This window comes from Neofelis nebulosa, chromosome 1 (genome assembly GCF_028018385.1).
Source record: "Neofelis nebulosa isolate mNeoNeb1 chromosome 1, mNeoNeb1.pri, whole genome shotgun sequence".
In the NCBI taxonomy this organism is placed as follows: Eukaryota; Metazoa; Chordata; class Mammalia; order Carnivora; family Felidae; genus Neofelis; species Neofelis nebulosa.
The window spans coordinates 100,695,386-100,712,532 of NC_080782.1; the positions used below are offsets into that span (position 1 = coordinate 100,695,386).

Here is a 17,147-nt window from a genome sequence, read left to right on the forward strand (position 1 = left end):
TTATTTATTTATTTTTAACATTTATTTATTTTTGAGACAGAGAGAGACTGAGCATGAACAGGGGAGGGGCAGAGAGAGAGGGAGAGAGAGAGAGGGAGACACAGAATTGGAAGCAGGCTCCAGGCTCTGAGCCATCAGCCCAGAGCCCGACGCGGGGCTCGAACTCATGGACCACGAGATCGTGACCTGAGCTGAAGTCGGATGCTTAACCGACTGAGCCACCCGGGCGCCCCTAGTATTTAAATGGACACGTGTAAAAGCTATTCAGAGCAGGAATGTGGACTCATCTTTCAGGAACATGGTTTTGTAGTGGATACAAAGTAGGTTAGCTTCTGGCTTAGCACCTTCCTGGCTGCCCACTCAAGACTGGCCAGTGCTGATTGGTCCAAGAGTAGAAGACACTGACGCAGACTGGACCAGTAAGAGAAAATTTGAATGGAATACACAGGCAGGTGGAGTTGAGGCGTCTAAAGCCATACCCCAGAGGGGTCCAGGAGCTCCTGCTGCTGCTCTGGTCCTGCCTTCCTCTGGGTTCTGCTCTACCATTCAGAATCCTTCCTGTGTAAATCTGTTTTTCATTATGTTGGTCAGAATTGAACATTAATCAATATTAAATTTGAGAGTTGTCTCCAGAGTATGGTCATAAGAATTTGTCACTAGCCCTATGCTCCTTGTCATTTCTGTCAGAGCCTTAAATCAAACCTTAATGTAGCTGCACTTTACCCGGAGCCTGGGCTCTGCATTTCTGGTAGGCTTCTAGGGGGCTGGGGCATAGCCTGTACTTTGAGCAGTGGGAACTTGAATACATACAAGTTGTGGTTCTTAAATCTGCAGAGGTCCCAAAGTTTTTTTTTGTTTGTTTGTTTTTTGGTTTTTGGGTTTTTTCCCCAAAGTTTAAAGCAAATGCTAATGTAGAATTGCCAAATCTAGACATTTATACCCTAAATTAAAGTTGGTATAGAATAGGCAGGACTATTAGTAACAGCCAACACAGATGCTAGACTATGTGCTTCTGTATTTTCAAGGGATCGTTTCAGTGACCCATGAAACGTATGTTATAATTATCCCCATTATAGAAATGAGTCAAGTGGGACCTAGTAGTGCCCAAGATCACATAGCTACTGAGAAGTGGAGGCCAGGTGGGGCCCCAGCTGTCAGATTCCAGATCCCTGCTCTGAACCAACACAGTGTCTTTCTCAACGGAAGGACTGCATGCGTCAGCATGCTCAGCTCAGTGTGGGAAGCTCTTCTGCCTTGAGTAGGAGGCAGATGGATTAGATGACCTCCAGGCTCCAGCCTACCTTCCACCTAATCAAGAGTCTGGACTTGCCAAGCCCAAACTACAGTTTCCCTTTCCTTATCTCCTGTTGCAGATTCTCATAGTGAAATGGAGAAAATAAACCTCACGGAGAAATTTGGGACTTAGAAGGAGAGAATGGAGGCGATCTAGAGGGGATCTGCACAGAGAGGTGCTTCATCAGGCAAGACTTCCAGCAGCTCTGACCCACGTCTTGGGAGGTGATGAGCCTCCTCTCATACCACAGTGGTCAGGGCTCTCCAGAGAAACAGGACCAATGCAATGTGTGTATATATATATACAGAGAGAAAGAAACCTATTATAAGAAATTGGCTCACATGTTTATGGCAGGTGACAAATCTCAAGATGTGCAGTCATTGAGCTGGAGACCCAGTGATGTAGGTTGGCAGGCTGGAGACCCAGGAAGAATCAATGTTTCAGTGAGCATGAGGACAGGTAAACAAGAACAACAACAACAACAAAAACCTTCACCCATGTCCCATGTCAAAGGCAATCAGGCAAGAGGAGTTCCCAGTTATTCAGGGAAAGATGGGCCTTTTGTTGTATTCAAGCCTTCAGAGGGTTGGATGATGCCCTTTAGGCCAAGGTAGGCAATCTGCTTTACTCGCTCAGTGAATTTAAATGTTCAACTCATCCAGAAACACCCAAAATAATGTTTGGCCAGATATCTGTGCCCTGGTTGGCAGAGCCAAACTGACATATAAAATTCACCATCTCTCCCGCTTTCTCCCAAGGATCTCCCTGACTGACTCTCCCATCCCTCGTCCTGGGCTGAGATAGTAGATTTCACTTGGAGCAGCCCTCACTTGGCACAGGCTGTGGATTGGGCTGCCCTCCGCCCCAACCTTGTACAAATACAAATCAAGGATGATTTTGTTTTCACTTTTTTAGAGTTAAAGGCATTATCTAAAAGACATCCAGATAACTCCTCCAGCTTTGAAATCTAAACATTTATACTTCTGGAGGAAAAGTGTCAGTCTTTTGGAAATCCTTTGGAGGAGGCTCACTTTGTGTCATCATAAGGATCTTTGAGTCTGTGGAAAGGGACTGTACATGTTCACATTGGAATCATTTACTGGGGGTTCCTTAAAAGACAGATTGAAATAAAAGTATAAATAAACAATAAATAGGAGCACCTGGGTGGCTCAGTCTGTTGAGCATCTGACTCTTGATTTCAGCTCAGGTCATAATCTTACAGTTCTAGGACTGAGCCCTGTGTCGGGCTCTGTGCTGAGCACGGAGCCTGCTTGGTATTCTCTCTCTCTCTCTCTCTCTCTCTCTCTCTCTCTCTCTCTCTCTCTCTCTTTCTCCTCCCTCTCCCTATGCCCCTCTCCCCAACTCGAGTTTTGTCTCTTAAATTAAATTAAATTATAAGTAAATAACACCCCCCAACACACACACACACACACACACACACACACACACACACACACACACACAAACATTTCAGAGAAGTGAGTTCTCTTAGACAGCACCAGAAATGGCATCTAAAACCAAAAGGAAAATTCTATGTAGTGAGGCAGAGAAGTCATTTTCTAGTAACTATTGTTAACAAAGTTTGGTGAGTAATATGTAAGTAACAAGAGTAATAAATGAGTCATCATGTCTTTATTCTTTTATGATTGTGGAATGCAAGCAGTGAGCTTTGTACCAGAAAACTGCATAATTGCTTTTTTCAAGCAGAGAATTTACAGCATTATCTGCAGAAAAGGCAGAGATAGAGAGTACTATCTGTGGAATTCTGCTGAGTGCACCAACTTACTGTTATGATTTGTCTGCAGAGAAGTAAAGGTAACCTTAGTTCAAGACAAACTCTGTCATTCCTGTGTCCACTATGTGATCCTTCATCTCTGTAGAACTGTCAGTCCCCCACCAACCATAGAGAATGAGCCTACAGACAAGGCAGGAAGCTGCGAGAACCGGGTTCTCTCTATTCCCAAGCCAGCCAACACCATGACTTGAGTCAAATTTGGGGCAGGGGGAAGGATGCTGATTGATGCTGTAAAGATCTGCCTCCTGAATATTCCATGGGTACCAGACACGCACAGAGCCTGGCTGTAGGGGCGCTGCTGGCACTGAACAACTTTTCAAAAATGGAGTCTAGAGTTGGTGGTTCAAGGGCCTTCCATGGTCATTAAGATAAAAACCATGGCTGGGCCCCCTACGGCCACCGGTCAACTCTCAGACCCAGGATGTGGGTCACAGGGCTTCCTCCTATGTTCCTCATCCCATCAGGATGCTTTCCCTTCTCCGTTTGCTTTAGACATCTTGAGCCTTCCCTGACCACTTCAACCAGGGCGATTTTCCCCTGGCACATTCTCACAGTATCTCGTCCCTCTGACTGTAGCTCTGGTCCCCAGCTACAGTTTCACATGTGTGTGTAATCACTGCACCTGGGCTCGTGTCCCATGTAAATTGTGGGCTTTGTAAGTGCAGGGCCTCTCCTGGTTTTGATCACCTCTGTCCTCGGGGTGTGGCGCGTTGTTGGTGTTCCATTACAAATATTTGTTGAATGGATGACTGAATGGATGAATGGCAAGTGGGGAGAAGGTTGTGACCTCAAGGAACTGAGGCAGTGTATGTTCATCGTGAGCTCCAGACCCTGCGATCTTATCCTAAACATATGTACTGTCTTAGTCTGTTCAGGCGGCAATAGCCATATACCGTAGACTGGGTGGCTTATAAACAGCTGAAATGTGTTGCTCCCCGTTCTGAAGGCTGGAAGTCCGAGACCAGGATGCAGCATGGTCAGGTTCTGGTGGGGGACCCTGCTGGGGTGAGACTGCTGACTTCTCGCTGTGTCCTCACGTGGCAGAAGGGGCTAGGGAGATTTGTGGGGTCTCTTTTATAAGGGCCCTGTTCCCAGTCATGGCAACTCCCCTTGTCATGACCTCATCATCTCTTAAATGCCCAACCTCCTAATACCATCTCCTCACGAGTTAGGATTTCAACATATGAATCTGTGGGGAACGCAAACATTCGGACCACAGCATATGGTAATTATGGAAGTGGAGAACAGATAAGAGTGGACACACTACAGAATAGAAGCTCTGCCCTTGGGGCAGACACTCTTGGTTTGAAATGTAGTTTTGTCACTCACTAGTTACAAACTTGGGCAATTGCTTTGACTCTGCTCCCTCAGTTTTCTCATGTGGAAAATGGGGCTGATTCTGGTACCTAGCCCTGTCCTGTAAGACTACATGAGATAATGCAGGAACATCTTTGGCACATAGTAAGTGCTCAGTCAATGCTAGCTGCTGTTATTTATGATAGCAAAGACCTCACCTCCTCAAAAACCCCGCTCCTCCTTAATCACTACACATTGTGTAGGTATGGGAAACTTCACTTGGCAGCCTGAAGATATTTTAGAGTGGTCTGATAGCTTATCATAAGGGCTTTTTTGGGGCACTAATAATTCAATGGGAGTTAGTAAGGAGTGAGATACAAGAAAGAAAAGTACTTTTAACAAGTCACATGAAAAGGACATTTGAACTTGGGTTAAAAAGCAAGGAAGATATGTTCACATCTCCAAGATCAACTTTCAGGAGGAAAACATGGCATGTGTAGGATACAACAACCATTGTGGGTTGACCCCTACTCAGCTCCCTCTACTGTCCATTTCCCTGAGGGCCTTAGCCCGTGAGGAAGTGGAAACACAGGCCACGTACCCACTTCTGGTTTGCTAAGTGGCTCTTGCAACCCATTAAGGAGCACTCCCAGAGGGACAGTCAGTTCAGCTCAAGGGCAGTGCTGAGTTGTTAATGCAATCCCTGAATTTGATTCAATGTCCATTTGGGCCTGGTTTTTCACCCAAGCTGCCCTGGCTGTGGAGTCATACACCTTTGGGGGTTCTCATCCACTCTGACATCCTGGCTGACAAAAGTGGGCTGCTGGAAACCTACTTTTATCCTGAGATCTCTGGATTGGTTTCATTTTTGGACCCAAATGGTTTGACTGCTAAATTTTTTACTTTGAGTTAGTAGGAGGGGCTGTACTGAATACAGCCAACGACAGACATAGAAGTCATTCATTCTGGTGAACAGGCAGGATTCCAACTGCCTCATCTATGCAAGTACAAGCAGAATTGGTGTGAGAGTCAAATACTCTAGCATGAAAAAAATAACCAAAGAGGACTCATTACTGGGATAGATCCAAATTGCTGACTTGCCCCGAAATATGTCCCCTATTTAGTTCACGCAAAAATGCAAATACTCCCAGAAAGGAAAATACTTAATAATAACAACTGATATTTGCTGAGTGGTCCCCATGTGCCAGGCCCTGTGTCAAGAGCTTTACACAAATGATCTCATATAACCCTGTCAACAGACCCCTGACTATCATCACTTTGCAGATAAAGAGATAGAGAGGCTCCAACGGCTTAAATATGTGTGCTGAGGGTGGAACCAGGCAGCCTGGCCTCAAAGTCCATCCTCTTTACTACCACTCTGAACAGTTTCCCCACTTGCTTCTATAATGTTTGTTCATCTTCCAGAAGTTTATGCCAAATGCTATGGGGAAAAGGAAACTCAGTCAGACACAAATTATGCCTTTGAAGAGCCAATCACCAAGCAGAGCTGTTGAGACCAACGTGGAATCTTAAAATAAGCATTTATTTATTTATTTTTTAACGTTTATTTATTTTTGAGACAGAGAGAGACAGAGCATGAACAAGGGAGGGTCAGAGAGAGAGGGAAACACAGAATCCGAAACAGGCTCCAGGCTCTGAGTGGTCAGCACAGAGCCCGACGCGGGGCTCGAACTCACGGACTGCGAGATCATGACCTGAGCCGAAGTCGGGCGCTTACCCGACTGAGCCACCCAGGCGCCCCTTAAAATAAGCATTTAAATAGAACTTACCGTGCACTTTAAGTATATTAACTCATTTAATCATCAAGACAAACTTGGTGGTTGATACTATGATCATCTCCATTTAATAAACGATAACACTAAGTACCTGAGGCCACACAGCTGCAGAGGTCTGAAGCTTGTATTTGAACCTGAGCTCTTAAAGGGACAAAGATGTTGAGGAGACGGGTGCCTGGGTGGTTCAGTCCTTTAAGCGTCCGACTTTGGGTCAGGTCATGATCTCACAGTTTGTGAGTTCGAGCCCCGTGTTGGGCTTGGGGCTGTCACCTCAGAGCCTGGAGCCTGCTTCCGATTCTCTGTATCCCTCTCTCTCTCTCTTTCTGACTCTCCCCCACATGCACTCTCTCTCAAATAAATAAAACATTTGAAAAAAAAATTTTTTTTAAGGTTGAGGAAACAGCAATAAGGACAAACCTAGCTGCAAATGTGGTCACTCAGGACTCAGCAGTCTTCTGGGTGCACCTGTTCGGCCAATGGCAAATTCACCGTGCACTTTCCTCATTCTTTCAACAGTGCTTCATTTTAAATTAATTCATTCGACAAATGTTTGCTAAGCACCTGCAGTGTGCCAGGCCCAGGAGAGTCCATGGGTACAGAATGATGATAAGCTGAGGTACTCGTGAGGACCTCCGAGGAAACAGAGAAGATATTCAGACCAGACCAAGGAGGTCAAATTGGCTTGACCAAGGAGGTCAAATTGGCTTGGCACAGGAGTCTCAAGGATGGGTGGAAAACTGCCAGGCAGACAAAAGGAAAGGTATTTTAGGCAGGGGGTTAATCACAGCCAAGACCCAGAGTTGTGAAGGAGCATGGTATCTGGAGAACGACATGGAGATGACTATGTTAGGTGAGTTGGATGAAGGAAGAAAAAGAGGTTTGGGTGGGAAGGTGGGCAGGGTGGGCCAGGCCAGATCATGAAGGTCCCTAAGTGACAAATCAGAGTTTCCAGTTTTTCTAGCAGGCCATAGAAAACTACTGGAAAAGTCTAACCAGGACACTGAGCTGGTCTGATGTGCACCTTAGCCCTCTGATAGTAACAGCTCAAGGGCTGAATTAGAAGAGGGAGTCCATGTCAGAAGGCAAGAAGGCTCTTGTAGTGGCAAGAAGAGGGAAGTGAAGCTCTCAGTGGGGCTGAAGGGGTTTAGGATGGACCCTGTCTAATGTTTTGCTTTAATCGGTTTATTCTGTGCCTGGCGTTTCTGTGATGGCCTCAAACCAGAAAATGAATTAGTGTATTTGCAAAGAATTCACCAAGCCTATATTAAAATTGTCATATCCTCCCAACTTTCTTTTTTTTTTTTTTTTTTTTTTTTAAATTTTTTTTTTTTCAACATTTTTTATTTATTTTTGGGACAGAGAGAGACAGAGCATGAACGGGGGAGGGGCAGAGAGAGAGGGAGACACAGAATCGGAAACAGGCTCCAGGCTCCGAGCCATCAGCCCAGAGCCTGACGCGGGGCTCGAACTCACGGACCGCGAGATCGTGACCTGGCTGAAGTCGGACGCTTAACCGACTGCGCCACCCAGGCGCCCCTCCTCCCAACTTTCTGAGAAACTCAGGGTCAAGGGCCTGTATCTCTCTTCTGTCAGCAAATTTTGACATGAAAATAACAGGGCACCTTCTCGTGAGTGATCGAGACCTTGTACTTACTTATCCTTATCCTGTAAATGAATTCTTGCGATTATATTCTCCTATTTAAAAAAAAAAATGCTTGTTTATTTTTGACAGAGACAGAGACAGAGACAAGCAGGGGAGGGGAAGAGAGAGAGGGAGCCACAGAATCTGAAGCAGGCTCCAGGCTCTGAGCTGTCAGCACAGAGTCCGACCCGGGGCTCGAACCCATGAACAGTGAGATCATGACCTGAGCTGAAGTCGGATGTTCAACCGCCAGAGCCACCTAGGCACCCCAATTTTCTGATTTAATTTAGTTTTTAAAATGTGTTACCCTTGTAAATCCACAGATCAATCTTAGCCTCACTAACAATGGCACAAGCAGACATTACATGTGTGCTAACATGATAAATTCAGAAGTCCATTGCATGACCCAGGACAGATTCCTGTCTGAATCACTCTCTAGATGTAACCAACAGTTTTTGGGATATACAGGAATTAGACATACAAGTAACCATAAGGAAGCCTTCAGCCAGATCTAGAATGCAGGACATTCTACAGGAATTATCAGCGTCTTCGATAAACTCGTGACACGAAAGAGATGAAAAGAAAAGATAATTGGTATGAATGAAAGAGAGCTAAAAGAATAACAACCCAATGTCATGCTTGAGCCACAATTCAAGGAAACACTGTAAAAGACATCTTTCCCATTTGGGGATGATACTGAGGAATTAGTCATTTTGCTAGATGCGATAATGGTGTTGTGTTCACATATATTTTTAATGCCCTGTATTATATATTGGATATGTCACATAATCTCTGGGATAAATGAAAGAAATTTTATTCAATTAAAATAAAACACAATTGACAAGTTACTGATCACTGTTGGTTAACGAGAACCTAGAGTAAATTGTACTGTTGTTCTATATGTTTGAAATTTCCCATAATAAAAAAATGTGTGTGCTAGCTAATTCTGCTTGCTTTTTTAATGTTTTTAGCATAAACACTTTAAGAAAAACAAACAAAATATATATATTTTGTTTATTTATATATTTTTTGTTATATATATATATGTATGTGTATATATATAAAAGAATTAACTATTTCCCACTACTCTAAAAACAATCCCTGCCAGTATTTAATGTATTTCCTTGCATTTTTTTTCTCTGCACACACTTGATTTTTACAGAGTTGGCAATCATTGTCCATTCCAAATTTTATTCTTATCTTTCCATAAAATATCATAGCATCTTTCATGTCATTACTCGGGCTTCATAACCAGTGGTGTGGCAACTCTTGTGACACGTGAGCTCACAGCTCTTCTTAAGCCTTAAAAACGCTTCTTCTTAGCTCTGTGTTCTTGAAGTCAGTCATTATGAGATTACGTAAGCCATGAACATCAGCAAACATTACAAATGGGAGCTTTGTTTCCTCAAAGAGCAGGTTGCTAGACATTTGCCTTCACATCATTGTTTATAACCATCATCTTTAATGGGCACCTAATAGCCCTTTGGTAAATATATGACAGCAAACAGTTACATGGTGCCTATTACATGCAGGTACTAAGTACTTTACTCATATTAGCTCAGTTAATCCTAACAATGGACCGTATGAGGTTGGTGTTCTTATGACCCACATTTCACAGATGGACCTGAGGCAGAAAGTGCTAACATAAATTGCCCAGTGTCCCACCTATAGTGTAGATGGTAGCAAGCACCGGACCTGGGATTTGAACTCAGGTAGTCTTAATCCCACCCTCTTCTGCGGGAGCATCTCAGCTCCCACCCTCTTCTGCAGCTTTGTGCCTCTGCTGCAGCCAGCAACTGGCCAAGTGCCCTGTGAGGCCAGCGGCCCTGCTCCCTCCTCATTCAGTGAGTAGGCGAGACTGTGAGGCGGGCATCTCCAGTTTTCTCCCTGCAGCTCAAGTGCTTGCTTTGGGGAGCCCAGCACCCACCCCCACTGCTGCGGTTTAGATCACTCTCTCGGAACTGACTCTGCTCTCTGACAGAGCAAATGCACACCTGCTCTGCTAGCTGCTTACGAGCAGCTTTCTTGGGTTACTTTTTGAGTTGAGGTGGGGTTGGGGGCGGGGAGCGGCGGGGAATGGTGCCACAGTCCAAGCTGCAAGAACTACTGTGACCTCAGGGGCCCGGTGAGCTTTTGTATTACCCTGGGGGCAAGGACTCCATGGATGACTTCATTCTCCTGCCCTGGGAGTTGACCGTGTTTTAAGCATCTGCTGGGCAATCCGGAGCACTGGGCAGCATTCTATTTCTGGTGTAGCTGCTGAGTTGCCGAGTGATAACGGGCCAAGTCATTTGACCACAGCAATGATCCTTTTACAGAATAAGGGCATCATGAGACCCAAGTGTTTTCAGGACACTCAGAAGCCCTTGCAGGCAAGATGCTGTGTGTGCTTTTTATCTGTCACCACCCATCTCCTAGGGCCCAGCATTCACCTTGACAGGGGCGGGGACACCCAGGGTGTCCAGTTCTGTGTTCTTACATCCATGTGATAAGTGAGAGATGCCGCAGTGGGGTGGCTACTTACATGTCCCTAAAGCTTCTCAGCCCAGCTTTGGATAAGGGGCTTACAGGAAGCCAAGAATAGACCATGTCACCAAGAAACAGAAGAAAAGAGATATTGTCTTAGAAGATGTAGGGGTTTGATTATGATATGACTAAAATCATCACTAAAACAGAAAAGGTTTATATCCCCTACATGCAAAGCCTTGCAACAACACAGAGATTCGATCAGTATTTACTGAATATATGTCATTGTCACTCTAAGACCAAGGGGGTCTTGTAAGCATCTAGACTCTGTCCAGTTTGGGAATTTCCCTGATCTTTCAAATTCCCTAACCCATTGAGTGCCAACTAGGGATCCAACCAGAATTAGAAAACAATCAGCAGCAAATGTCTGGCCCTTTTCTGACAGTGCTTTTGTGGAAGGTCAGAATGGATAAACACATGAGAGAGCCAGGGAGAGGAATGGAAGGAACGACATTCCGTAAAAATGTGAAGGAACCATCTATAATGATTCCCTCACAGGATTCCTGGCCTCTCTATACTCAGATTCTCTTCACTGCCTTTGATCCAAGGGAAAGAAAGAGCTAGCTGCTTCTGCCATTCCAGATTACTCCCAGAATTGGAGAACCAAAACCCGTGTCCCCACCCAGGGAGAAGGCTTAGTGGAGTGACAGGCAGCTGTCCTAACCTCGCTTGTGGAAACCATTAACCAAAAGGGGCTTTGTATTTGCCATTTCTTCTCTTTTTTTCAAGAGAATATTAAATCGTTTATGGATTACACGTGATAATGGACGATACACAAGCTTTAATCTCATCTATACTTCTATCTGATGTTGTAATTTAGAGATATTGCATAGGATGTGCCAATGATTATATTAATAACCAAATAAATTCCAGGACTTGGCTTGGGTGACCCTTTTAACAGTGAACTCCAGGTCATGACACATTAACTGTCAGTTCAACTACACCAAGGTTTGTGGGGACAATGGCTTCTGTGCCCAAGAAGTTTGCAAATAAATCTTGAATGGACCCTGGCATCACCCTGAAGGAATTCTAACTTTACTGGGGTAGTTTACCAAGATGACTTCAGAATAGACTAACTTTACGCAGCACATTTTTAAAAAGACACAATTTAGGGGCGCCTGGGTGGCGCAGTCGGTTAAGCGTCCGACTTCAGCCAGGTCACGATCTCGCGGTCCGTGAGTTCGAGCCCCGCGTCAGGCTCTGGGCTGATGGCTCGGAGCCTGGAGCCTGTTTCCGATTCTGTGTCTCCCTCTCTCTCTGCCCCTCCCCCGTTCATGCTCTGTCTCTCTCTGTCCCAAAAATAAATAAAAAACGTTGAAAAAAAAATATTTAAAAAAAAAGACACAATTTATTCAGTGTAATGATTAGACTATTTAACAATCAACAGCATGGGTGCAAAAAAAAACCAAAAAAACATTAAAACCCTTCCTTGGAGGGACACCTGGGTGGCTCAGTCAATTGAGCGTCTGACTCTTGATTTCAGACCAGGTCATGATCCCAGTGTTGTAGGATCAAGCCCCACACTGGGCTCCACACTGAGCCTGGAGGCTGCTTGAGATTCTCTCTCTCTCTCTCTCTCTCTCTCTCTCTCTCTCTTCTACCTCTATCCCTTTCCCCGACTCACGCTCTCTCTCTCTAACATAAAAAATTTTTTAAATTTAAAAAACCTTTGTTGGAATGCTTTACACTTTCCACAGAACAGAAACTAAAATAACCTGTTACAATTAGTCACAAATACAAGAGAGCCTGGGTGGCCCAGTCAGTGAAGCGTCCGACTTCAGCTCAGGTCATGATCTCACGGCTCTATGAGTTTGAGCCCCGCATCAGGCTCTCTGCTGTCTGCACAGAGTCCACTTCAGATCGTCTGTCCCCCTCTGTCCCTGTATCTCCCCTGCTCTCTCTCTCAAAACTAAACATTAAAAAAAAAAAAAGAAGCATAATTAGTCACAAATACAGTCCTCGAGATTTATACCCATGCACATGAGTATTGTCTAAAACATGTCTTCTTTGTGGCAGCTAGGCCCTGCCACCACCGTGCTGGGCTGAGTTCACAAATCTATTGTAACCTGTAGTGTCCTTGTCGCTTCTCTTGCCCTCCTCTCCTGCTAAGCTTTGTTTCCTGGCAGTAATTAAAACCTTCTGTCACTGCCATAGCTACTGTTACTGCTGGAACCATTATAGCCACCTTGGTTTTGTGGTTTAGCAAAGTATTGGCCTCCACCACCATAGGGGCCAGGGCTTTTGCCTCCAAATCTCCTCCTTTCGTGGGTCCAAAATTTGAAGATTGATTGTGGTAATTGCCAAAATCACTGTAAATCCCGCCACCCCCAAGGTTGTTCCCATCATTACCCATCATAGCCATCCCCACTGCCACCGTATCCACCACCAAAGTTTCCAGAACCACTTCGACCTCTTTGGCTGGATGAAGCACCAGCCATCTCTTGCTCAGCGAGGGCTTTCCGCACTTCACAGTTGTGGCCATTCACAGTATGGTACTTCTGAATAACACGCTGGTCTACAGAGTCATGAGCATCAAAAGTTTCAAAACCAAAGCCTGTCTTTTTGCCACTGCCTCGAACAGTCATGACTTCAGTCACTTCAGTTTTCCCATACTGTTTAAAATAATCCTGGGGCGCCTGGGTGGCTCAGTCGGTTGAGCGGCCGACTTCGGCTCAGGTCATGATCTCACAGTCCGTGGGTTCGAGCCCCACGTCGGGTTCTGTGCTGACAGCTCAGAGCCTGGAGCCTGTTTCGGATTCTGTGTCTCCCTCTTTCTCTGACCCTCCCCTGTTCATGCTCTCTCTCTCTCTGTCTCAAAAATAAATAAACGTTAAATAAATAAATAAATAAATAAATAAATAAATAAAATAAAATAATCCCTTAGGTAATGTTCTTCAGCGCCTTCTTTAATGCCACCAACAAAGATCTTTTTCACAGTTAAGTGGGCACCAGGTCTTTGAGACTCTTCTCTCGAGACAGCCCCCTTTGGTGCCACAACTCTTCCATCCACCTTGCGTGGCCTTGCATTCACACTGCCCCCACTTCCTCCACAGTGGCTTAGATGACAAACCCAAAGCCTCTGGAGCACTCTGCATTTGGATCCCTCACATAGTCCGTGAGCGTTCCCCATTGCTCAGAATGGCTCTCAGACTCCATCCATTGTTTCAAAGCTCAAACTCCGATGAAAAGCTTCTGCATGTGTTCAGCCTCTTTGGGAGACTCTGACTTAGACATGACGGCGGTGGGAGGGGAAACTTTAACGATGCTTCCTCAGCGGCATCCATGGGCAGAAAGGAGTAATTCAACCAACAGATCTCTGCCATTTTTTTTTTTTTCAATGAATAACTTAAAGACCAGACTTGAACTCCCCTACGGGACAGTGATGGATTTCACAGGTGTGTGTGTGTGAGAACTCTGCCATCTCGTTCTTCTCACATGGGCCTAGGCTTTCAGTGCTTGCAACATGTGATCCTCCCAGGATTCGGTGGCTGACACATGGCTGGCTTTCACTCAATGACTGGCTCATACTCACCCTGCCCTCTCCCCTCTAGCATGCCTGTTTTGGTGTTTGATGGTAGTGATTCTACAGCCCAACCAGACAGCACATCGTACCATTGCCCTGTGCATTTCAATAGCACACTGGGTTTTCTTCCAAACCACTGGCAGTCTTCTTCCTCCTCAGCATTGTAGATCTTGCAATGATTTAATTTAACCCAGAACCACTGGCTCCAAGTTTGGCCCAATGCGGTAGTTCATCCAACCAACCCCTTAAACCTGGGGAAGTTTGTAGTCAAGGCTGCAAGGCATAGACAAACCAGCCAGAAGAAGTATATTCTTTCAACTACTACTGGACCATGCAGGGAAGCATCAGAAGCATTTTAAAGGAGTACAACTCTTTTATGAGGAGGACATGTGATGAGCCTCTAAAGTGTTAATGATGTATCCAGCAAGTCAATGCATCTCTATTAGCCAGGCAGTCTAAGCATAGTTTCAGATCATGTGCTAGGTTTTGATTGGATGCGATGCTTTTCCCCTTTCTTATTCCCCTTTAGACTGGAGAGTATTATTATCTGGAGGTGGGATCCCCTCTCCACTTAATCTTTGTTCTGTAAGATTTAATTCTACTACCTTGACATGTATACATTTTTCCCACAACTCAGAGTAGGAAGTGCATTATTCATGGCAACTCAGCACGCACACACACACACACACACACACACACACACACTAAAAATATCAAACTGCATCTTGATACTTCCAATTTCATTCTATTTCTCCTCCTCCTCCTTGAAGCACTCTGAAAAGATATGCATCCAAATCCTAATGGATTCTCTGTTAGGTGAATTTCACCGTTCTCTGGATGGTGAAATTATAAGTAATTTTTTAAGTCTGCATTCTCTAATACCTACATATTATTTGTATAAAAATAGTGCAAGTATTTAAAATGATCATTGCCATGTTTAATTACGAGATTAGCTGCTAGAGCTTTTAGATGCTGGTAGACGCTTCTCAGGATCTTATTAATTTTTTTATTTTTCTTTTAAGCCACTCAAAAAGAAGTTTGCAAACAGAATCCAATTAACAGCTTTCAAACGATATCATTGTTTTGTATTTGTTTCCTTTACTATCCTTTTCTTCTACTCTTTTTTCCTTTAATTTTCTTAGAATATTTATGGAAATATATTTTTTATCAGTTTGCTGGTGTTAATCACTGAGAATCAGTTCTTCTGCTGGCTGGCAAATGGTAGCAAACTATTGCTCATAAGTCTTATATTTAGGTAAGAGATCATTTCTGTTTTCCCTAGAGATTCATAATTCAACAATGCTGTCAAGCCTGAAAAATATTTTTTTTTAACGTTCATTTATTTTTGAGACAGAGAGAGACAGAGCATGAACGGGGGAGGGTCAGAGAGAGGAAGACACAGAATCTGAAACAGGCTCCAGGCTCCGAGCTGTTAGCACAGAGCCCGATGCGGGGCTTGAACTCACAAACCTCGAGATCATGACCTGAGCCGAAGTCAGACGCTTAACCGAATGAGCCACCCAGGCGCCCCAAGCCTGAAAAATATTAAACGTGTTTGTGTTTTTTCTTCGTCAGGTCTAGTCTACTTTGCTGATTATTAGTTTGACATTAGCAGTAATTTTTTTTTTAATTGGGTGCGACGACTTATGCGGACTTTGTACTCCCCTTAACTGTTACTCATTTCAAGTTTTAGAGAACAGCTGGTTACTATGTGTATATTTCTTTATGGTTTGAGGAAGTTCTATTGTCTCGGGGCCTTTGTCAAAATAAAGGCGCGAGCTACAACCCCTGGAGAACTATCATATCAAGGTAAATTGCCGACCTGCAAACATGCCCACTTTACGGCATTTCTGACCCTGCCTTGGCGACCTCCGAGGGGAGCAAGCATATGGAGCAAGGAAAGGAAGGAACAGGTGACACAGGGCGGTCACCTTGCAGATCCAGTGTGCCAAGTCTTCCGTTAGTCACTCCCTTTTCATGCCGAGCACATTCTTCTTGCCCTTTCACCCCTTTGAGGCTCTGTATACTCAAAGTCCTACTTGCCAAGGCAGTTCACTGAGCCTGCAGAGAGCTGGCCAACCAAAATCATCATAGGCCCCATCTTTGCCTACATCGGAATTTATCAATGGAAATATTAAACTAAATAATAAACTAAATTCAATTTATTGAACTCATTTTAAACTAAATTTAGGGATGGAAGCATGACATGATTGAAAATTCCCCAACTAGAATTTTAAAATAGGCAGCGTTCTGCCCTTTCTTAGACCCTCTCTGTCTTTAGCACCGCTCCCCAGTGTGGCTAGGCTCGAACACCATCATGCTGTTTCCTATGCCTCATCACTGTATTTTTCTCTCCTCTCATTCTCAAGCTTTCAGTGCTACTAACCTCTTTCCTCTATGTTTACCTGTCCTATGTCCACTCTCTCAATACTCAGTTTATGTGAAGCAGATCTTGGGATCTGAATCAACCACACACCTAGGAGCTTTGAATGTGGTGTTGGCAGCTATAAAAGTCTGCAGGAATATACCAGGCCCGGCTCCTAGTACATGGCTGTACTCCCCATGTACAAATTACTGATGCTATGTGGTCCTCCTCATAACTACACTGTGATTTGACGGTCAAACCTGGGTTTTTTTAAGGCACAGCTTCTAAAATATGGGAGATAGGATAGCCTGTTTGTATGTTAATGAAAATTGTTCCGAAGAGAAGGAAAAAAACTGATAATACAGGAGAAATAATTCCTGATGTGATGTCTTAAGGGAGAAGAGAAGGGCTCTGGTGCCCTTGCAAAAAGACTCAAAATGTGGAAAGTTCAAGATACGGAGTGATTTGGAGGATTTAGGAAACAGACAGAAAGGAAGCCTTCAGAATTTGGCAGGCACTGTAATTGCTCTCCTGATTATTTTGGGCACATGTGCTGGCCAAAGTCCTGACCGTGACCTGTAAGACCATATTTAATGTGACTTGCCATGACTGTGACTTCTCTGAATTCCTCTGCTGCTCTACACGCCCCCCGCCCCCCGCCCCACTTCCTCTCCACCTCTTCCTCTCTACTCCAGCTATGCTGGCCACCTTTCTGTTCCTCGAATATACAATTCATGCTCTTACCTCAGGGCCTTTGCTCTTGCCGTTCCCTCTGCCTGTTCTCCTCCTCCAAATCATTATATGGCTCACTTCTTGCTTCCTTAAGGTCTCTGCTCAAAAGTCACCATCTCAGTGAGAACTTCTTAGCCATCCTACTTAAATTTCACACAATCCACCTCCCAGACCCTGC

The 17,147-nt window shown here is 44.5% G+C and overlaps 1 pseudogene; it reads right to left on the minus strand.

Moving 5' to 3' along the window:
* Window positions 1-12,241: 12,241 nt before the first annotated feature.
* Window positions 12,242-13,583, minus strand: LOC131511717 (heterogeneous nuclear ribonucleoprotein A1-like; annotated as a pseudogene).
* Window positions 13,584-17,147: the final 3,564 nt, after the last annotated feature.